Raw genomic sequence first — 23,503 nt, 5'->3', positions numbered from 1 at the left:
AGAAGCTACCTGACCAAGTTGCCTATCAAGATGAACTGGTTTCCATCTCTGGTTTCTGCTTGCGTGGAATTTATTTTGCCATATATTTTTCAATGCAGCTAGAAAGTACTGGCTTTCTATGTTGAATCCGGTGGCCCCAGAAGCAGGTGCTGGCAAGCAGGCCATGCACTTTTGGTCATTAATTAGTATGTGATATTACCTCCTACTAATGTTTTATTCTTTTGAATTATAATCGTGGCACTGCGCCTACTAGTCATTTTCCGAGTGTTAGCACCCTTTTCTCGTCACTTTTGTTTTAGTGAAGTTTAATTTTCAAGAATCTGTTATTTATTTTTTAGATCCACGTTTAACCTGTTTGTATACAGCTAGAACTTGTAATGAATATTTTGATACATGTGCCTGGCGGGGGGCTGATCATTTTTGTAATAAAGCTACGTATGAGTTATAAAAATAAAAAGTAACATTGGTATGACATTGAGTTTCCCTGGTGTGCTTTACCTAGTGCTTACTGAACTCACTATTTTTTATTTAGCCATTGCAGGATTTGTAATGATGCATAATGATCACAATGCAGATTTACAATTTTGTTAGCACAGTTTGCGCATTTTGATGAGCGCTAGAACTGTATATAAATGTTGACAGTCACTTTAGCGAACACTGAAGAGGATGAAGGCAGAAGCCTGCGCATTCGCAAAGCATTAATTAAATTATTTGTCATTCTCATTCGCATGCATTCTTACTTCTATTGTTTTCTCCTACCAAAGTTGTGGGCTCGAGTGCCTTAATTAACTTCGACATAATTAACACCAATGGTTGCGGGCTCTACTCCCACCAAAGGTCGAGGGTTTGAGTGCCTTAATTGTATCCTAATTAACTTTGTCTTAATTTAACACCAAAAGTCGTGGGTTCGACTTCCACGAAAGGTCGAGAGTTCGAGTGCCTTAATTAACTCTGCCGTAATTAACTTGCCTTAAGTAACTTCGCTCTAATGAACATCCAAGGTAGGGGGTTCGACTCTCTACCTTCAACATGTCGATTGGAATCCAACTTGGAGATAACTTGGGGATGTGGCCGGTTCGCCCATATCTCCAAGTGGTGTCGACTCCCTACAAAGGCCGTGGGTTAGAGTGCCGCAATTGTCTCTATCTTAATGAACTGTGCCTTAATTTGCTTCAACCTAATTAACACCAAAGGTCGAAGGTTCAATCCCCAATTTTGGTGCCATTGAATTTTGGTGCTGCAACGCTTGACATTGGATTTTTCGACCATTGAGCCATCTAAGGATTACACCTTAATAAGTGTTACAATTTATATTTTCACATTCACACGTTTACACGTTAACAAAACGTTTCAAGAAAAGTCACCAGCTACATGCCGCCAATGGGGGTAACTGTGCCATTAGTGTGCCTCAGCAGATGTATCATCGAGGACAAATTAAATGCGAACAGCGAAGCGTGTGGCCGAAGCATAACTAAAGGTATACGGTGCATGTCGTCGGCCAGTCGTTGTGCACGTGCGTGGAGATGTAGTTCTCGAGGAAGAGTGCAGCGCTGCGCGCCCTATTGCGATAAACGTCACCCGTATTTTGTCCGAAAGTTGTTTTCTGATCTCTCCTTGGCAGTACCATACCCACCTGGCAGTACAGTGTTATGGTGACTAGCACCATCGCTACATCTGTAGTGTGATATAGCTGGCATTCACCCAGCTTGCTAACGTGCATTGCTTTGCTTTTGTTACCACCATCAAAGCTGCCAGTGTCTAATCGTAATTTGAGTAGCACGAAAAATGTATTGCATTGGATGCGCAACAACAGTGCTAGCCACCTTAAAAGTAATCACAGATAGGAATGGCACTGCAATGGCGGGGTGAGAATACAAGCTTCAAACAAAATACAGGTGACGTAATATGCACTAGGACAAGCAGCCCCGCACTCTGCATCGAAACCACATGTATGTGTACAATCATCGCTGGCCGACGCTGCACCCTGTGCTTTTAGTTACGCTTTGGCCACACACTCTGCTGTTCGCATTTCATTTGTATTCGATAGTACATCTGCTGTGGCACTCGCAGGTATGCAGCTCATTATAGCGTCAGCAGGAAATATCCACTAGATGTTCTATGGACCTCCTGCATCCCCAAAAAGAACGTCTATTAGAGGTTACTTATGTCCAGCTGCGACATCCTTTCAACGTTAGAGCAATGTGATCTAGATGGGACTTAGAATATCCATGGTACGTATTTGTAACATTGTTTGGAGAAATATAGATATCTATAGGATGTGTGCAATGTCTCAAACATGATGTTCTATGTACATCTATGGTACATTAATGGTTCACTGGGTAGAGGGGCATTCGACCTTCCTATTGGCTAAGAATTCGTGTAGCTTCCACAGTGCTGCAACCAGCATGTGAGATGGAGTATAGAGGGAACTCTGCATGGAGGAAGGAAAGTTAGGAGGTGGGAGGCAAGTGGAACCTCCTCAAACAATTACTTGATGAGTCGCAGTCCAAGGGTAATCAGAGATTGGCTATTGACAGTATCGTTCATAGCCAAAAGACGAAGGGGGTGTCCGAAAAGGCCCTCCTGCAAGGGTTAGCGGACAGATATCTTCCGCTAACCGCGGACTATCCTCGTTACCGGGGGGGGGGGGACTGGTTGAGGAGCTGGACGCACCTTTCACTGAACCCGAAATTCGGGAAGTCCTCCATCAGCTCAACGGGCGCTCTGCACCGGGCCCGGATGGGATCTCAAATAACCTCTTACGTAACTTGGACGGTAAATCCATCGAGAAGCTCACTGAGGAAGTCAATAAAATCTGGAAGACGGGGCTGGTCCCCGAATCCTGGAAGACGGCCTCGGTTGTGCTCATCCCAAAGCCAGGTAAACCTCTAGCGCCGGAGAACATGTGGCCCATCTCGCTTACGTCCTGCGTGGGCGAGGTGGCTGAACATGCGAAATTGGGTATCCTGGTACATAGAATGCAAAGAGCTATTTCCACAGAATATGGTGGGATTTAGACCTGCACTATCCCCGCAGGATGTCATGCTCCTTATCAAGAGACGAATTATTGACAACTACACCAGGGATACTAGAGGCATACTAGCTCTAGACTTGGCCAAAGCTTTTGACAATATCTCGCACAAGTTTGTGCTTGAGGCGGTTTCGGATATGGGGCTGGGACAACGTTTCCACGCGTACGTTAGCTCCTTTCTCAGGGATCGCAGGGCTACCATCAAGATCGGTCAAGTCAAATCCGCGGAATTTACCTTGGGAGCGAGAGGCACCCCACAGGGGGCAGTCATATCTCCTCTACTCTTCAATATTGCCATGAAGGGCCTCTCGGAGTGACTCGCCATGGTGCGCGGGACTAACCATGCTCTCTACGCGGACGATATATCACCGTGTGGTGCATGGGAGGGTCCGACGCCGGGGTAGAGCATGCGCTTCAACGGGCACTAGACATCACGGAGAACTTTCTAGTCGGTTCGGGCCTGAGCCTGTCACTGGCTAAGTCCGAGTTATTACTGTACCCGACAAGGGGTGAGGAACTTCACTTCTTTAGAGCAGATTCCCATAGCTCTATACACACGGGATGGGCTGATGATCCCCAGGGTAGAATCCATCAGGATCCTCGGACTCCTACTGGAGTCTAAGGGGGGCAACTCACAGACCCGCATCACCTCCAAGACGGAGAACATGCTTAGGCTCATACTCATGGTCTCAAACCGCAGGGGAGGGCTGAGCGAGAGCAATCTCCTTCGGCTCTACCATGCGTTTCTCATGAGCCACATTAATTACGTCGCTTCGGCGCTGCACTGGTCCAAAAGGGAAGAGGCAAAAATCGATGCACTAATGCGCAAAAGTATAAAGCGAGTTCTAGGCTTGCCTATCACCACCAGCACCGAGAAGCTCATACAATTAGGCATGCATAACTCCCTCTCGGAGGATATCGAGGCCCAGCAGATGGCTCAGATCGTGCGTCTATCGTCCTCGCGGGTTGGTAGGCGCATCATGGAATTCATTGGCAGCGGTTTTACGGAGACTAACGAGCGTAAAGTGACTCTACCGTCCTCAATCAGAGGTACGTTTACGGCAGCTCCACTTCCAAGAAATGTCCACCCACAATACAATGTAGGGCGCCGCATAGCTCGGGCCCGTTCTTTATAAAAATCGGTTGCAGATAGTCGGGATCCCGCAGTCTTTATCGATGCAGCCCAGTACGGGCGTTCCGATTGCTTCGCAGTGGTTTCTGTCGACAATACTGGCAAACTCCCATGTTCTGCCTCGGTTCGAAATGTTTCGGCAACGGTGGCTGAGCAAACGGCCATCGCTATAGCAATGAAGGACGCATCGCGTCCAAATATATTCACAGACTCGCGGTCCGCAGCTAGGGCTTTCGCCTTGGGCTCGATCTCGCGGGAGGCAGCGGCCATCCTCGGCAGCGAGGGGGCTGCCAGGTTTCACACCATAAAATGGTTCCCGGCCCACATGGGGGCCAACGTACATCCCGATGTTCCCAACGCCAATGAATTTGCCCATGACCGTGCGCGAGGTTTCGCTCACCACGGCGGTCCCGGCGGATTCGAAGGCGGGGACGCCGGGAGGTACAAGGACTCGCTCCTCACTTTCCACGAGATCTTGACTCATTATCATCTTTCTCGGAGGGCTTTTCCACTTCCTCACCCTAGACTCACTCGATCGCAATCGACGGCCTTTATAAAGGATGCTCCAAACGGGGTCTTTCCCTTCGAGGGGCAGATTTATCCACTTCTCGCCCAACATCGAACCGCAATGTCCGGACTGCGGAGAGGCGTATTGCTCATTAGCTCATATGCTCTGGCAATGTCCTGCGTTACGCGACACAGAGTTCAACAACGAAGAGGACTGGGAGGAAGCCCTTAAAAGCGGCGACCTCTCGGTTCAACTTCGGGCTGTCCAGAGGGCCTGCGAGAGGGCGGAGGGCGCACGGTCTTCCGGTCCCTGCGTGGGAGCAGCCCGCGACTGCTGCCGACCCCCCACCCCTTGGAAGGGGGTGTCCCGACGCAGTTCCTCAGGACCTGAATAAAAGTTCTTTGCCTGCCTGCCTGCCTGCCTGCCTGCCGCGCCGCGCCGCCGCTGCTCCGGACCCGTGGGCTTTTCGCGCTCGCGAAGCGCGCGGGAAGCGAGGGTCGTCTGCTACGCGCTGTAGTTTTTTTGCGTTCAGTTTTCATGCACAGCACTTAATGTCTATTTAACTTCAACAGTGTGGTACTGTATGGAGCTTATCCATATTTGAGCGTTGTCTTTGCGCTTGGGCAGCAAGAGAATGCAAAAACGAATGTGTCAAACTCATCAGCGCGGACTAGCTCCGGTGCTACAGTTCGGGAACGGTAATGCGGCAATTGTGCGTGGGTAGAGGCTCGCTAAATGAGCCCGCGCAAGGAAAGAATGTAAAAAACGGTATTCGCATGCGTACGCGACCAATAGCACCATGCTTGCAAGAATAAGAGTAACGAAAAAAAGTTAACTACTCGCGAAGTCAAGTGAAATACTTACGCGCGTGCAGTGACCGCTTCGCTCACCACTACGCGCTTTTCACTCACGGTCAGTAGTGGTTTAGAGCCATACGCATATGATTTATTCATGCACTTTTAGCCTCGACAATACTTATTATGAAGAGAGCGCAGGGAGAAGGTGTAAGGGAAACAAGAGAAGGAGCAGAGACGGCCCTAACGCCGCAATATTGTTCTCCTATTTCGTTTCAGAGATAGCGTACGCGAACAATTCTTGCTGTACGCTATCTCTTCAATAGAAACTTCGCGCACGATGTACTTTAAGGTTCACCGTGAGCGAAGCTTGTTTCAAATTCTGACATTCGAAAGAAAAGCCATTCCAACCAATAGGTAAGCAAACATAAAAAATGGGTAAACAAATACAGGGTGTTTCAGCGAACACTTCCAAAAATTCTTCAAGGTTGCCTGTGGCAGATAGCACAATTCTAGTTCATGAGCTGGTCTACTCGAAGAGGCGGACATTACTTGCACAAGAAATTGAAATGCATAATCGAATAATTAACAGAAATTCACTAATTAAGTTTTAAACTAATTACCCGATGTCCCATATTGCAATTTACAAATTGTAGTCGTGGAGTTGGCAAGGCGGATCCACTTGGAACGAATTCTCGGGATGACAACAGTTTCGAGATATTGATTCCCAAACTTTGCGGAGAAATGCATTGACGTTCCAGTTAGTTTCTTAACAAAATGTCGTTTTATGCATTCAAGCACAAAATTAACTGGAACGCCAATGCATTTTCCCGCAAAGTTCGGGAATTAATATCTCGAAACTGGTGTCATCCTCACAATTCATTCCAAGTGGATCCGCCTTGCGAACTCCGCGGCTACAATTTGTTAATTGCAACATTTGTCATCAGGTAACTGGTTCAAAACTTAATTAGTGAATTTTTGTTCATTAGTGGATTATGCATTTCAATTTTTTGTGCAAATAGTGTCCGCCTCTTCGAGTAGACCAGCTCAATAACTAGAATTGGGATATCTGCCACAGGCAACCTTAAATAAATTTTGAAAGTGTTCGCTGAAACACCCTGTATATATTTTTCTACGTTGAAATGAATTGATAGTTACTACTGGCCTAGCCATTTACTCATTTGTTATGCAAAAGTTATTGCTGCAATAACCTTGTTTTAATAATCCGCGAGTCCTCTCTGAAATTACCAGCTTGTAACTTCTCATGATATCATAGTTATTGCTTAACGTGTGATTTTTTTTACGTAAACTAACAAGCATTCGTGGCGCGTAACAATGTTTGTGCTTGTATTATATTGAGTGGGAAATTGTCTTGAAAATTACTGTCTTTGATGCACTACAAATATCGCTATTGATTCTACATATCCCTAAAATTAATAGTTACCTTCAATCAGTAAAACATGAAAAGTTTGTGTTCTGGTGATTAGTTGCCTCTTTCATTACGTAACTACAAGTACGTAACTCTTTATCAGTAAGTATATTTGCAGTGCACGAACCAGCGAGCATACGCAATAAATATTCCTAAAGTTACTTTCATGTTAAAATTCGCTTAGTGTTTGCGCTCTTGCAACACAAGACGGCGAAAGACGAGTTGCACATCCGTAATGTATCACGTTCGTTTTATGACGTTCGCTCGTAATTATGAAATGAGGCGTACGTACACAATGTTGCACTGTTAGCGTTTCATTTATTTTTGGTTTGTCTTGTTTCTTGCCGTGTATATTTCGCGCGTACCCTTTACCTACACGCCGTGGTAGCTTAGTGGCTTTGGTAGGCTGGACAGCTAAGCTCGAAGACGCGGGTTCGATTCCCGGCGTGGCTTGCACATTTCGATGGAGGTGAAATACATAAAACGTACACCCGTGTACATAGATTAGGTGCACGTTAAAGAAACCCAGGCGGTCGAAATTACCGGAGCCCTCCAATACGGCGTTTCTCATAGCCGTATTGTGATTTTTGGATATGAAACCCTAGAAGTTATCATTACTATTATTACCATTTACCTGTGCTATCAGTTCTTCATGATATATGGGTTCGACACGTTGAGATCGAGATTGGCATTCAACACGTTCTTATCGTCACACACGCCATCAGAGGGATTTCTGACCGAAAAATGCGGGTTTGCACCACACGTCATATTGTTGTCTGTAATCGCGACGTGAATGCAAGTATGTCGAGTTACTAATGCCATGACCCATCAGTCATCTTAGTCACACATTTTTGCCTTTCCACGCTATATTTTGGCATATATACAAAGTGAACGAGACGCGAGAGTTACACGGTTTCTATAAATTTTTGTTACCGCGGCCCCGCCGACAGACCCATTCCGCTTCCCAAGAGCCAGTTCAGGATTTCGCCTTAATGCAGAAACAGCAGAGGAGCAAAAGGAAACAACTTTATTTTGTTAATTTGCTTAGTGAGGGGTGGCTACCAGGTGGTGCCTTACAGCCACCTCCTCAGCTCTTTTGATGGCCCGAAGTTGAACCTCCAGGTTCGGGGTCATGAGTATCGCTTCCCACGCTTCAGGCGAGGGAGCGGCCAGGAGATTTGGTGGGGGGAGATCTTCTCTGCAGTCCCAGAGAATATGATTTAAGGAGGCTATGGACCCACATAATGAGCAGTGTGGGTCTGTCAAGTCAGGGTAAAAGTGTGCGTATATTTGTGGGCTGGGAAAGGAGTGCGTTTGGAGTCGGCGCGCCAGGTGACTTCTTGTCCCTTGGTGAGCTTGGGATGAGGTGGGGGTTTTGTCCGTCTTGCAAGGCGGTAGTATTGGGCAATTTTGTGGTATGTGGTCAGTGGCTCGCTGACCAGGTCCCCTGGGTCGGAGACGGGACCCACCGCTCGGCTGACGAATCCTCGAGCACACTGGTGGGCCGCCTCGTTCCCTGAGTTCCCTGCGTGAGCCGGGACCCATATCAATTCAATTGGGGTGGGTTCTTCTTCACTGTCTTGTTGTTTAGGGGAGAGTAGGGGATGCAGTAGTCGTAGTGTGGCTGGGGCCACGATTCCACGTGCAAAGTTGGATATGGCGGTCTTTGAGTCGCTGATTATGGTTGTATATCCGGCTGCTGCAGCGAGGGCATTGGCCGCCTCTTCTGCCTCCGCCGAGTTGAGGGCACGCACAGAACAGGCCGTCCGTATTGGTGTTGCTCGGGGAGTAAATTGGTTGTTGCTATTGTTGATTATCTTGGGGAGGCTAATTACGCTAATTGCGTACGTGTTATGTGGCAAGGAATATTGAGCAGCGTCAGCGTATGCTGCTTCGGAGTTGGACCCGTGGGTTTTGTGCAGGGCTTGAGCTCTTGCATGCTTTTCGTCTGCCGTCGTGATGACCTGCCAGCATGTTCTTTGGCAGTGGCTTGATGATGAACCTCTTTCTGATGTTGGGGGGAACGGTGGCAGGATCGTTGTGCGTTGGAGACACTCTGTGCCCGATGCGGTCCAGGATCCAACGGCCTGTCTTGCTTCCCTGTAGTCGGTGAATGTGCGCCATGCGGTTTGCTTCTAGAAGTTCTTCCACGGTATTGTGCAACCCCAGGCTCAGGATGTGCTCGGTAGGGGTGGTACGGATGAGTCCCAACGCAGATTTGTACACTTTGCGAATGAGGCGGTCCAGTTTTGCCTTTTCAGTTTGGAGTAGATGTAGGTAGGGAAGGGCGTAGGTGAGCCTTGAGATGACAAAGGAGTGGATGATTTGGAGTAGCTCCTTCTCCTTCATACCTTGCTTGCGTGCCCTCCCTCGGGTGATTAAATGGACCGTCTGATTCACTGCTATGGTGAGACGATCAATGGTGAAGTTGTTGTGGCGATTCTTTTGTACAAAAAGGCCCAGGACCCTCATATAATCCACGTGAGGTATTGCAGTGTTGTTGACGTACACGTTAATGTTGGGTAGTGGGGTTTTTATTCTGCGCCGGTCTGGGGGTCGCAGTATTAGTATCTCCGATTTGCTCTGCGAGCACTCTAAACCCGCGTCACTCACATGCTGGACGACTGTGTCGGCTGCCTTCTGCAGGGTCTCTTCGACTTGTCCGTCGGATCCCGTGGTCGTCCAGAGCGTAATGTCGTCGGCATAGAGAGTGTGTCGCAGGCCGGGTATCTTGTCGAGTTTGGATGGTAGCGACTTCATTGCGAGATTAAATAAGAAAGGTGATAAAACTGCTCCTTGAGGAGTGCCGCGATCTCCGAGTTTGATCTGTTTGGAGACTAGATTACCCACCGAGAATTCGACCGCACGGTTGGATAGAAAAGCGCATATGTAATTGTACGTGCGTTCTCCCGGTTGCAACTCGGCCAAGCTGTTTACTATGGCAGTGTGCTTCACGTTATCAAATGCTTTGTGAAGGTCTAGGCCGAGTAAGGCTTTGGTGCTTGTACCACTCTCTGGTCTTAGGAGATCATGGTGCAGTTGGATGAGGGCATCCTGGGTGGATAGGTGAGCTCGGAAGCCTAGCATAGTGGGGGGAAATAGGTTGTGCTCTTCCGTGTAGTTTTGTAGACGGCAGAACACGACGTGTTCCATTAGCTTGCCCAAGCAAGAGGTCAGGGATATGGGTCGAAGATTTCCGGGGTCGAGTTTCTTGCCCGGTTTCTGTATAAAGGTGACTCTGGCGTGTTTCCATTCTGGGGGTAATTGTCCGGATTTCAAGCATTCGTTCATGTACTTGGTGATGGCCCCTACCGACTTTGCATCGAGGTTTCGCAGCGTCTTGTTGGTCACACAGTCGGGGCCGGGCGCCGATGGTGTACGCAGCTTGTGGAGCGCGGCGCCGACCTCTGCCTCCGAGATGTCGGCGTCCAGTTCTTGGTTGGGGATTCCAGTGTATTGTGGCAGTTGTACTGTTGTTGCATTAGCGCTGCTGCTCTTCTGATTCTGGTGGGAGGTATTGATGTACCGGTTGGCGAGCTCCTCCAGCAGCTCTTCGTCGATACCCGGATATTGGTGGATTATACGCTCGAATTGCTTGCGTACTGCCGACTTGGAACTACCGGGGTCAATGAGGTGTCGCAGCAGATGCCACGTTTTCTTACAGCCCATCTGGCCATTCAGGCTGTTGCAAATTTGGCCCCATTGCTGGCGTTCGAGTGTGGCGCTGTGGGCTTCAATGTCTCGTTCGAGTTTCGCGATGCGACGGCGAAGCTTCTTGTGCCGTTGACGCCGCCACCTGCGCATGAGGCCTTCGTGCGCTTCCCACATGTGGAGGAGGCGGGAATCTGTCGTCGGCTGGTCTTGAGTGACCTCCATCTCGCGCGTCGCGGTGGTCACGTCCTGCTTTAGCGACTCGACCCATTTGTTTATGTCCGAAATGGTGTCGGGTGCCGCTTCTTCGCGCATTTGTCGGAAATTGTTCCACTCCGTGATTCGCGCAGTGGTCTTGGCTCTTTTGTTGGTGGATGTTGCAATGGTAGTGGAGAGGATGCAGTGATCACTGCCTGCCGAGAGGCCCGTGTTTTCCCATCGAGCGCACGGTATGTTTCTGCATAGCGTCAAGTCTGGCGAGGTATTCTTACACACGCTGTTTCCGATCCGCGTTGGCTGCTGTTGGGCGTCGTTCAGAATTGTTAGCTTTAAGTCTTGGATGGCTTCCCATAACCGGACGCCCTTTGGGTCTGATTTGGGATAGCCCCAGTCTGGGTGTTTAGAGTTGAAATCTCCAATGATTAATATTTGTGCATCTTTGGCTAGCGCAGATGTTTTTCGAAAGATGTGTGGGAAGTCTGCTCCCCTTTCTCTGGGTGAGCTGTATATGTTTAATATGAAGAGTGTTTTGAGTCCTCTTCGGTAGAATTTCAATGAGCGTGTGTTGTATGCTAGTGCTTTCAATTTCGTGCTGCACGGCCGTCAGATTGTTGTGTATTAGGATGGCCGTACTGGGGGTGTTGTGTGTGCCTAATTGGTTATACTCCTTGTAGCTAGGGAGTTTCACGTGGCCGTTCGTTTCTTGTAGAGCTATGAAGTCAGGGACGTCATCTTTTTGCTGGGGATTATTCTGAATATGCTGGATAATTTGCTGCAGGTGGCTCCTTTTTTTACGGTACCTCCTGCAGTTCCACTGCCAAATTGTTAACTTGGAGTGACGGGGAGCCATAATGGATTACGTGGTCATTGATGTGGAGGCCTTCGTGCGCTTCCCACATGTGGAGGAGGCGGGAATCTGTCGTCGGCTGCTCTTGAGTGACCCCCTGCACTTGAAATGCTGAAATGGCTTTGAAATGGCTGTACGGCTTGCTGATGAGGTGCGTTTCTTGGCCAGCTGCACGCCGAAATCGGCTAGCGTGGCCTCTGTAAAGCTTTTGAGTGTGGCAAACAAGTTGTTTGTGTCTATAATGGCCTGTTGCATCGCGTTAAAGCGTGCATCAAATTGGGCTTCTAATCTTGTCGCTAGTGTAGATATGGCTGCAGTCAGCGCTGCAGTAACTGCAGTAAGTCTTGCGCTTGCCGGCGTTCTGTACTGGTTGTGGTGGTGTTTCCGTCATTGGCGCCGTATTGCTGGCTGCAGGGGAAGAGTGTACTTCTTGTGTTTGCGTAGGTGTTGGAGGTGTTTGTGTGTAGTGGTTAGTGGAAAGTGCCCTGTCAATTTTAGTCTCGAGGGTTTGAATGTAGTTCATTAATTTTGCAATCTGGGACTGTTGGGAAGAGATTTGAGCTTTAAGGAAAGAGTTCTCTCTGGCCAGCTCCCTCACCTGTGAAATGGCCGATGACGACGCCATGATGAAGGCCGGGGGTCCTTGATCCCAGGCCACGTTCCTGGGAGGATGTTGGTAGGCCGCCTCATTGGGTGGAGCTCTGCTGGACGACTGGGACCACTCCTTCGTGGTGACTGCCCTCGAAGACGAGGGAGTCCGTTGGGTTGAGCGAGATCTCGAGTGACGTTTTGAGCACCGGGTGCGGGACCGGGACCTGCTGGCTCGCCGTTGCGGCGTCCCTCCGTCGCCCCCTCGGGACAGCGGTGGTAAGGAGGTTGACCGGTTACGGGAGGTTGAGCGGCTGTGGGAGGTGCTGCTACTGCCCAGGGGGACCGGGCTCCGTCGAGTGATGGGGTTGTTAGAGGGCCCGGCTATTGATCCTTGAACTTGATTTGTGGTGTTGGTAGAAGTTATTTTCTTCTTTATAAAGCGGTATTTACAGTTCGAGCTGTTGGTGGTATGCGCTCCATTGCACACGATGCAACGTGCCTGGCATTTGGGCTCGGTGTCCGACATAGGTTGAGGGTGGTTGTCGCCACAGCGGGTGCAGCGGTCTTGCTTGGGCAGGGGGCATACATCCGGGCGATGCCCTACTTTTCGGCAGTTATAACATGCCAGAAACAGCATGCCAGAAACAGCAGAGCGTGGGAGGCAGTATTGTAAAAGAAATCGAATGCATGAAATAAAAGAAAGGAAACGGTTATAAGGTGTAAAAGCGTTCTCCAGCTTATTTTATTCTACAGCACGTTCACGTTGCTCATTCCACGCATAACTAAATGAAGTAAGCGCGCAGAATGTGTAACTCAAACAGCCGCGTAAGCGCGGACCACGCGAGCTAGAAGGATATAGACAAAATACCCGTATTCACAGCCGGCAAGCGCGTGCTCTGTGCTGTGAGTCACTGCGGTATTACTTTGCGGTGACGTGGTATTTAATATATCCCAAATTATCGCGATGTTGGCTAATAGCAACCAAAATATCAGGCTCGTAGCAGACGCCCGCCGCCTTGGCGCGGCTTCCGCAGCGGAAAAAGCCCACAATGATGACGACGACGATGATGATGATGATTTATTGGCATCCCATTAGAAATGGGGTGGCGACAAATAGTCACCTTGCCTGCTTCATTTAATCAGGTATACTATACATGTTCTTTATCTAGCATTTTTGTATACCTCTCATTATTCTTTTTCTTTTTCAAAAATTTACCTTGTACCGCTACCTATGATTTTAAGAGATCAGGTCGTATCTATCTTTTCCCTGCTTTTTTTCCCACCAGTCTCTTGCTTATCTCTATGGCTGATCTGTTGATGTTTCCTTCCACATTAAACCCATGCGCTGCCGGGAGTTGCACGTTACCTACGGTTCTCGCTGGGTGGATCGCGTCGCATTCCATTAGGATGTGCTGAGTGGTCTCTGGATCTTTATTGCAGCATAAACATGCCTCATCTAATTCCGAATATTTGCTGCGGTATGTTTTGATCCTTAGGCAACCTGCTCGGGCCTCAAATAGCGAGGCTATGCCCTTTGTGTTATCGTACAGATTTTCCCTTCTAATTTCTTTCTTCCCATTCTTGTAAATCTCCATTGTCCTTTTTGCTTCCATTTTTTTTTGCATCCAATTGATGGTCCCTACTTCTCTCACTTTCTTTCTGATGACTCCTGGTGGTCTATTTACAGTTTCGATTATCCTGTACTTGGTTGCCAATTTCCTAGACCTCTTCCTCCATTCTATGTCCAAGCTTTTCATGTAAAGATAATTGTGCACTTTAGCCGCCCATTTATTTTCATCCATGTTCCTGAGCCTTTCTTCAAAACTAATTTTGCTCTGTGCTTCTTTGACTTCAAAAGAGGCCCAACCCATGTCACCCTGCACTGCCTCATTTGTGGTATTACCGTACTGACTACTAACCCAACTGGACTACTGATCTTTGGTTAACTTCCAAACCCGACAATATATCCGATTTTAAGCATAGAATGACATTTGCGAATGTTAGCGCTGGCACCATTACTCCTTTCCAGATTCAACGCACCACCTCATACTTATTGTGGCCCCACAGTGCTCTGCGTTTCATTATTGCTTCATTCCGCTTCGTCTTTATTTTCAGTTTATCTTGGTGGTTGTTTGAGTAATTCTTTCCTCCGTTTATGTGTACGCCGAGGTACTTATATTGCGTCACTATGGGTTTTACTTGCTGTTGAATTGACACCACGAAGTTACTCGTCTCTTCATTTAAGATCATAATTCCTGATTTCTCAGTGCTAAACTTAAGGCCTAGATTTGTCGCTGCATTCCCACAGGTATTCGCAAGTATCTGTAAATCTTTTTTATTATCTGCTAATAGCACAATGTCGTCTGCGTACATCAGTCCAGGGACCTTCTGTTGCACCATTTATCCATTACGCATGTAGGATAAATCAAAACCTAATTGGCTGTTTTCCAGTCGTCTTTCTAAACCCTTAACGTAAAGCGTGAACAACAATGGTGACAGAGGGCATCCTTGCTTCAATCCTTGGTGAATTCCCACCATTTCATTACCTTTTCGACCTTCCCATACCACTTGTACTTGGTTGTCTCTATATATCTCCCCCAACAGCTCCACGAAATCGTCATCTATGCCTTCGTGCTGAAGAATATGCCACAACAATTCCCTGTCTACGTTGTCAAAAGCTCCTTTAATATCTAGAAATGCTATCGATAAAGGTCTTTTCTGAGCTACTGAAATCTCTATGCACTGAGTTAGTACAAACATATTGTCTTCTAAGCGTCTGCCTGGCCTGAACCCATTCTGTAGTTCCCCCAATACATAGTTTTTCTCCACCCACTTCGACAGTTCTAATGTTATGGTTTGCATTGCCATTCTATTTATCACCGACGTTACTGTAACTGGCCTGCACGAGCTCGTCTTATTCTTATCTCCTCTGCCTTTGTAGACGAGATTCATCTTGCTTTTATGCCATCCAACGGGAATTTTCTTTGTTCTAATCACTTTCTCTATGGCATTAGTCAGCAGTGCCTTGCTTTTTGGACAGAGGTTTTTGATTAGCTGTATTGGGATTTCAGCGGGTCCTGCTGCCGTGTTGTTAGGGACATTTTCTGCTGCCTTTTTCTAATAAAGCTTTCTATGCTAAATTTTGAGCTCTCAGGCATCTCTGCTGTTGCTGGATCTGTTGCTGTCTGAACTACGCTTTTTCTCGTGCCGAAGTTATCCCTAATAACGTCTGTGATGTACCACAGGGCATCGTCTCCTTCGTAGATATTACCGTCTTCATTCCTTATAGCCGTTTGCGAGTTTTTAGTTGGAGTTCCGAGTGCTTTTATATGGTTCCAGAATCTTTTTAGGGTGCCTTTGTCTTTTTTGTGAATGTTATGCACCCAACGTTCACTTCAAAGTTCAAAAGGGTCCGTGGTGTAATGGTTTCAACATCGGGCTTCTGAGCCAGAGGTTCGGTGTTGGAATCCGGTGGTCGGGCAATTTTAATGTTTAATTGTTTACTGCACAGTGCTTTGTTGAAAATGACGAGTTTACCATGTCGCGAAGCCGTTCGAAGCCAGAAGGACGAAGTTTAGGCAAATCCATGTACTGCCCACCATTCCCATGCTGGCTGACACGCCCCGCTTGCAGTTCCCGTAGACGCGATATAGCGCCACAGTTCCCTCTCGTAATTATTGTACGAAACTCTGTGTTTGTGACACACTGTAGGGCTCTTTCAGGACACCATTTGTAGATGCGCATTGGTCTCTTCTTGTGGCTTTGAGAGAGAAATCACTTTATTCTACGATAAAAAAAATTCATCGATGCCTTCAGTCCAGGGCGTCGCTTACGGCGTGCTTCAGCACTAGGCCGATGAAGTTCGCAAGGAATCGTTGGTTGTGAAGGGTGGATGCGGCGGTCAGCCTCTCGAAGGAAGGGGTAGGTGACAGGGATGAAGGTTCGGGTAAGGGGGGTAGTTTTGGATGGCATTGCCACAGGATATGTGATGTGTTGGGAGGATAGACACCACAGTGGCGACAGCGAGGTTGGTCTTCAGTAAGTAAGCCTTGGAGGAGGTACGTTCTTCCGTGCTGGAGTGAGCAGGGTGTTCGTCTGAGCTTGTCGGATGAGTGTGCTCTGTGTCCTTGTAATGTCTTGGTGTAGCTTAGGGTATATTGTCACGTGTGCTTGTTTATCTTTCACTGGTGATCGCTTTTCACCGGCTAACAAATGTTAAACGTTATCGCTCGGCGCAGGACGCACCAGCATGAATGGGAAATTTCTCGAACGTTAACGATGCTTCTATCCGTTGTCTGCTGTCACCGACGCTTATGTAATCTGATTGTATGAGCGACGCGAATTGTCTAGTACCTTCTGGAAGACTCGCGGGCAGCAGAGATTACTCTGGAACCTTCGATGACTCATGTATAAAAGCCGACGCGTTTCGCCTAGATTTCGACGATTGCCGACTGTGTTCGCCGCTGTGGTTGTGCTTCGAGTGTAGCTTGTTTTTGTGGGCACAGGTTCGCCCAATAAATAATCAGTTCAGCCATACACAGCTTCACGACTGTTTTCTTAACCGTCACTACTACGTTACAATATCGTGCACTCGTCCCTAAATGGGTGCAATTGTGGTGGAGGCGTTGGCAAGCCGAATAGATTTGGTCGGGGGATGTTGGGAACCTGCATGGAGTATCATATCGCAGGCAAGCTGATTAGCTCGTTCATTCCCCAACATCCCCTCATGACCAGGAATCCAGACAATCTCTACCTGCCGATGAAGACATTCTTGTAACTGTTGTGTGATATGTTTAGGTAAGTCGTCATGTATGAGTTTTCTACATGCTGACATTGAATCAGTAAATATGATGAGTGTTTTGATAAGTGTTGGGAGATAACAGTGGGAGATGATGTACCGCTGATACTACCGCTTGTAGTACTGCTGTGGTCGTATCAGTGTTTGAAATTAATTCACTGTGTATCGTCCGACGGATGTGACCTACCACCGCTATAACAGTACCTTTGTCTCGGACACTAGCATCTGTATAATAATACGTGCCATGTGGGTTGCTCCCTATGTACATCTTGAAGTATTCTACTCGCTGTGTCCACATAGCCTTATTAATCACATGGTGTTTGTGTCTGGGGAGTGGTGCGATCTTGAGCAGTGACCTAGTTTGCGGTGGAAGTGACAGTGTATCTGGTACTTGTGTGGGTGATGGTTGGAAGCCCGCACTGTGAAATATGTGTCTACCCTCCGCAGTCTGTTGGAGTCTGAGTTCTTGCCTCCGTTTGTGGATGGTGAGTATTTCGGTGATGTTATTGTGACATCCCGTGTCGGTAAGCAGTTGTGTGCTCGTGCTCACGCGGAGTCCCAATGCTAGCTTGGTAGCCTTGCGAATTAACGCATCGATGCGTGCCGTATCTTGTTGGCGGGGATTGGTGGAAGGCAAGTGGTGGAGTCTGGACATAAGAAACGCGTCGCGAAGGCGTATCATGTCTGCTTCTTTTAGTCCCCGGTTTCTATTACATACCCTTCGCATCATCTGAAGAACTTGCTCTCCTTGTCTAAGCAAGTGCTGTATTGTAGCGGCGGGGCCACCGTCTTTCTTGGATATGCTCAGATTATTTTTGCATTCCGCCTAATAAGATAATCAGTTTTAATTAATTAATCAACGTTTCAATTATCATAAATAGATGAAAAGTGTCAATGAGAAAATTGCAGAGCAAAATGAAAAACATTGCTGCGGCTTAGCTCAGCTAACCCTGGATATGCAGAGAAAAAACTTGGTATTTTTCTTCGTCCAAAGCCTGCCTTTGTCTACGGTTGTGGTCCCGCCTCCGGCGTTTTGCGAGCCGAACGGCTCGCTCTTCGTAGCTTCTCGCGCTTCTCACGCTAGCTTCTCGCGCTTGGCATTTCGGAGCCTCTCGAGCCAAGCTCACACAATTTTTTTTTGTAGGCGAGCGTGGCGCTCCTCTTAGCCAGGCGTGCGGCGAGTCACGTGGTCAGGCAGTGACCCAGCTGCGGAGAGCGCATGCACCAAGCCGGCGGCGGCGACGGAGCTCGGCGCATCGAGTAACTTGATGCGTTGCCAAGGCTACGGCGCAGCTGTGGTCAAATGAAGGTCAAATTGCTGGCGACGGCGAAACTCAGCTCGACTTGGTTTCTATTGCTCAATACGTGCTACATAAGAGTTCTTCCGAGCGTGAAAGAAGCCCGCGAATACATGCAAAGTACATTCGAAAAAAAAAAACACCCGGTATACTGCAGAGAATGTGTAATACTGTAACGGATGGGATGGATTTATTTACAAGAATGATGGATGGTTAGCGTAGCGCAAGGGACAGGACGGTCATCCACGCCCAACAGGCAGCGGCCAGCTCCTCGCGCACACTTCTACTTCCTCTCCTTCGGCTGCGCCGTGCAGCGTGACAATTTCTCCGGGGGCAGACGAAGCTCGCCGAGTGAGTTACACAGCTGCGTGACAATTTCTCCGGGGGCAGACGAAGTTCTCCGAGCAAGTTACATAGCCCGATGGTGGTGCAGTTTGAGTCGGGCGACGTGCACGACTTGCGTGTTACGTTACCGCCGGTTGTGCGAAGTCACTCTCGCGATGACGTAGGTCACGTCACTCAGTTGTTTCAGTATGACGTATGGGCCAGTATATCGAGACAGAAACTCCGTGCGAAGCCCCTTTTTCCGCACAGGTGTCCAAAGCCAAACAAAGTCCCCAGGAGCATATGTGACGAGCATATGTCGAGCGTCATAACGAGTCTTGGCACGATCTTGAGAGGAGAGAGTCCTGAGGCGGGCCAGTCGACGCGCTTCCTCGGCAGGGCATAAAGTCTGGCCTAATGAGTAGTCTTATGTGGGGACCAGGGAAGGATGGTGTCGATAAAGCTTTGGGGGTTGCGAGCATAAGAGAAGAAAGAAAGGCGCATAGCCGGTCACTTCGTGTTTGACAGTATTGTAAGCGTACGTAATAAATGGCAAGATTGAATCCCAGTTTTTGTGATCGGTGGAGACATACATGGCAAGCATGTTGGTCAGCGTACGATTTGTGCGCTCAGTGAGTGCGTTTGTTTGCGGATGGTAAGGGGTCGAAGCCGGTAATCAGATCCACAAAGACGTAGCAGTTCTTCAACAACGTCTGCCGTAAACTGCCGTCCACGTCACTAATCACAACGCGTGGAGCAGCATGGCGGAGAATGACAGAGTACAGCAGGAACGATGAAACGTCTGCTACTGTAGATGAAGCGAGCACCGCCGTCTCAGTGTACCGGGTCAAATAGTCCACACACACAATAATCCAGCGATGACCGGAGGTAGACTTGGGGAAGGGACCTAGCAAGTCAACACCAACTTTTTCAAATGGCAAGGTCGGTGGTTTAACTGGCTGCAAGGCACCCGCAGGAGGCATCGTTGGCTGCTTATGGCGTTGGCAAATGGCACAGCTGGAAACGTACTGCTTCACCGTCTTCCATAGCTTGGGCCAATAGAAACGCTGGCGCAGTCGGTGAAGTGTCCGAGCAAAGCCAAGGTGGCCTGACGTGATGTTATCGTGCATGGCGTGAAGTATCATAGGCCCCAAGGCAGTAGCGCACCCAGGATCTCGGCCAGGGGGGGGGGGGGGGGGCTTTGACAGTTTGCCATACCATGTAAACAGCACTAATTTCGATTTCTTCACGGGAAATTGTCAAAAAAATGCGCTTTTTGCGAGTGTGCAGACGATTGCGCGTCTTACATGTTAGTTGCAGTACTCGAATGCGCAAGGAAAGAAAAGGGGTTAAACAAAAGGGGGGGGGTCAGGTCGGCCTCAGGGGGGGGGGTTACAACCCCCGAATCCCCCCCCCCCCCCCCGTCGGTGCGCCACTGCCTCAAGGTCTGGGGAACCACGAGCAGAAGTGGAGCGCCTTCAGCAGAATAATTCTTCTTATACAATAAAGCTTCAAAAATAATGAAAGGTGAGCCGCGTGCAGGTGACCGAGCGGCGTCAAGAATAGCTCGAATAGAAGGCTCATCCTGTTGCTCACGCTTGAAGGTGGTGGCATCAGGGAACTCGGCGGAGATGACAAGGAGGTATTCATCTAAGTCATCGTCCGTATCGCGCGTTCTTGCTGACGGAAGGCGAGATAAACAGTCAGCATCAGTGTGACAGCGACCACTCTTGTAAGTGATAGAAAAGTCGTATTCTTGAAGCCGTAATGACCACCGAGCTAATCGGCTAGATGGATCGCGTAGTCCAACCAACCAGCAAAGAGAATGGTGGTCTGTCACTTTCGTGAAGTGGCGGCCGTACAAGTATGGTAGAAACTTGTAGGGGGCGAAGACTACCGCGAGGCAATCCATTTCTGTTACGGTGTAATTCCGCTCAGCCTTGGTAAGAGTGCGGCTTGCGTAGGCGATGACTTGTTGGCGTCCGCTGTGTATCTGTACGAGTACAGCTCCAACACCCAGACCACTAGCATCGGTGTGAAGCTCAGTTGGGGGCTCTGGGTCAAAGTGGCGCAAAATTGGAGCTGAGGTGAGCAGAAATTTTAGTTGACGGAATGCAGACTCACATTCAGTAGTCCATCTAAACGGCGAGTCCTTGTGAAGGAGTGACGTGAGCGGATGAGCTAGGCGAGCAAAGTCCTTAATGAAACGGCGAAAGTATGAAGATAGTTCCAGGAAGCTGCGGAGGTCTTTCACCGTCTTCGGCTGGTTGAAGCCACGAACGGCCGTAAGCTTCTGGGGGTCTGGGCGGATGCCGTCTTTGTCGACGAGGAAACCCAAAACAAGCGTTTGACATTCGCCAAAGTGGCACTTTTTGGAGTTAAGTATCAGTCCAGCCCGCCGTATGCAGTCAAGCACAACTTCGAGTCATTGGTTGTGCTCGTGAAATGTCTTGCCGTAAATGACAACGTCGTCCAGGTAACACATACATATTTCCCATCGAAGTCCCCGCAGGATGGTGTCCATGAATCGCTCGAATGTCGCCGGAGCATTACACACACCGAAAGGCATTACGTTAAACTCGAAGAGTCCGTCCGGCGTTACGAAGGCAGTCTTCTCCTTGTCTGGCGGGTGCACCGGTATTTGCCAGTAGCCTTAGCGCAGATCGACAAAGGAGAAGTACGAGGCTGAATGTAAACAGTCAATGGCGTCGTCTATACGTGGCAGAGGGTACACATCCTTCTTCGTTACTGCGTTTACTGGGAGAGGTACCAGCACCTCCACCAAATTGTAACGGATGGGATGGATTTATTTACAAAAATGATGGATGGTTAGCGTAGCGCAAGGGACAGCTCGGTTATCCAAGCCCAACAGGCAGCGGCCAGCTCCTCGCGCACACTTCTACTTCCTCTCCTTCGGCTGCGCCATGCAGCGTGACAATTTCTCCGGGGGCAGACGAAGCTCGCCGAGCGTGTTACACAGCAGCGTGACAATTTAGACCTCGACCGCATGCATATACTTCTAGCGAGCTAGCTCTTTTAGACTTCTGGCACGGCGGATAGCAGAAGCGGAAACACATGCGCACACACTTATCTACAGAATTGGGAATGGCCTGTGCGAGTGATAGGCCCGTATTCACAAATGGAACTTACCCTTAACGTACGACTTAAGTAGCCGGTCAATGCTTAACGCGTTTCATAGACAAATCTTGTACTTAGGTAAACTTTAATCGACCCGCCGTGGTTGCTCAGTGGATTCCACTTCCGGCCATCACAGTGAACGGTCGCGGAATGTCTTGCTCCTCAGGAGCGGTTACAGCGGCCCTCGGCCGCGGTTCCCGGTCAACGGAAAAACCTTCTCCGGATTACCAGATGGTTCTACCACAACTGCCTTCAGGTGCAAGTGTTTTGAACACTATTTTTATCCACGGCGAAGTTAAAGCTCGGCCTTACCGTGTCGAGCATTTCAGGGATGCGCTTTCGCGACTCATGCTGCTGTCGGAAGTGGTGGCCCTCGGGGCCTATCAGATGAATCATGTGTGGGCCGTAACTTTTTCGAACGAGGCGGCCAAAAAGAAGATATTGGACACAGAAGGATTCCTTGTCAAGGAACACCGTTGCGTAGTCATTGACCCGTGCAACCAGGGTGTCAGGCTCAAGCTCTTCTGGCTGTTGCATGGTGTTCCTGACGAAGATGTCAGAACAGCCTTGGCACCGTTCGGAAGAGTAACTGAAGTGACGAGAGAGAAGTGGAGAGTCCAGGGCTGCAACGACAAAGGAACCACGACACGGTCTGTGGTCCTGAAACTCAAGCCCGGAATGACAGCAGACGACCTACCACACCAACTTCGTGTTGCGGAAGACCTGGCTCTCGTCATTGTCCCGGGCTGAGCACCCCTCTGCCTCCGGTGCCGTGGCACTGGACACATTCGACGAGAATGCCGGGTTCCACGCTGTGGGCTGTGTCGTCGCTTTGGCCACGACGAAACCCAGTGCGTGAGAACGTACGCCAACGTTGCAGGCCCAGGCAGGAGCGAGGACTCGTCCGAGCTTCTCATGGATCAAGAGGACGCCGAAGAGGCCGCCAAAGGAGCAGCTGAAGGGGCGGCGGCTCAGTCTGCACCACTGGGTACGAAGACCGCAAAGGTGAACCTGAAGGGGATGGATGAAGGCAATGTGCCGGATTCTGCGCCTCCACCTGCCAAGGTTCAAGTGACGGAAGCTGGTGCTGACGTGACGGGCGCGTCGTCAGAAATCACGCCACCTCCGACCAAAGTGGCTGACGAGCCAGTTAGCGTCAGTGAGGACATGGACCTGACTTCCGACGCTAAGGGCGCCGGAAAGCGGTTGCGTGACGATGTTGAGGACCACAGCCAAAACACCGACGGCGTGGAGACCGAAGGACCGACACCAAAAACACCGACAGTCCGACGGTCGACGCTGAAGGTCAAGCCCAACGTGCCGCCAGACAGACGGCCGTCACATGCGCCGCCTCCGCCTTAGCGGAGGTAGTGCCACGGAAAGAACTTTCCGCACCCGATCTTTGATCGGGAGTGATTCTACGAGGACGTCGTTTTGCAGTTGTCGCCTTCAAAGAGCAACACCAAGCATCAGTGTATACAACAGCCGCTATGTTTCCTCGAACCGTGTGAGTAGGGGCCCACCTTAATTGCAGCTAACACAATGGCAAATGAAATTAACATCACCACTCCGCTTCGTTAATTTGGCGACATTAAACGTCAGAGGGCTGTCACAGCGGCGAAGACAATGTCAGATTAGCCGCATGCTATTAGAAAAAGACATTGATTTGATGGCAGTCCAAGAAACAAAAATTGAATCAGAGGAAAAAACGGATCGATTGGCAGAAATTTTCAGAACGAATTA

General features: G+C 49.1%; 1 pseudogene; it reads left to right on the top strand.

Moving 5' to 3' along the window:
• Positions 1-21,883: 21,883 nt before the first annotated feature.
• On the top strand, positions 21,884-23,122 carry LOC125945069 (uncharacterized; annotated as a pseudogene).
• Positions 23,123-23,503: the final 381 nt, after the last annotated feature.

This window comes from Dermacentor silvarum, chromosome 4 (assembly GCF_013339745.2).
Source record: "Dermacentor silvarum isolate Dsil-2018 chromosome 4, BIME_Dsil_1.4, whole genome shotgun sequence".
Classification (NCBI taxonomy): Eukaryota; Metazoa; Arthropoda; class Arachnida; order Ixodida; family Ixodidae; genus Dermacentor; species Dermacentor silvarum.
The sequence above is the reverse complement of the archived record's forward strand: the minus strand, read 5'-3'. Positions and strand labels throughout refer to the sequence as shown.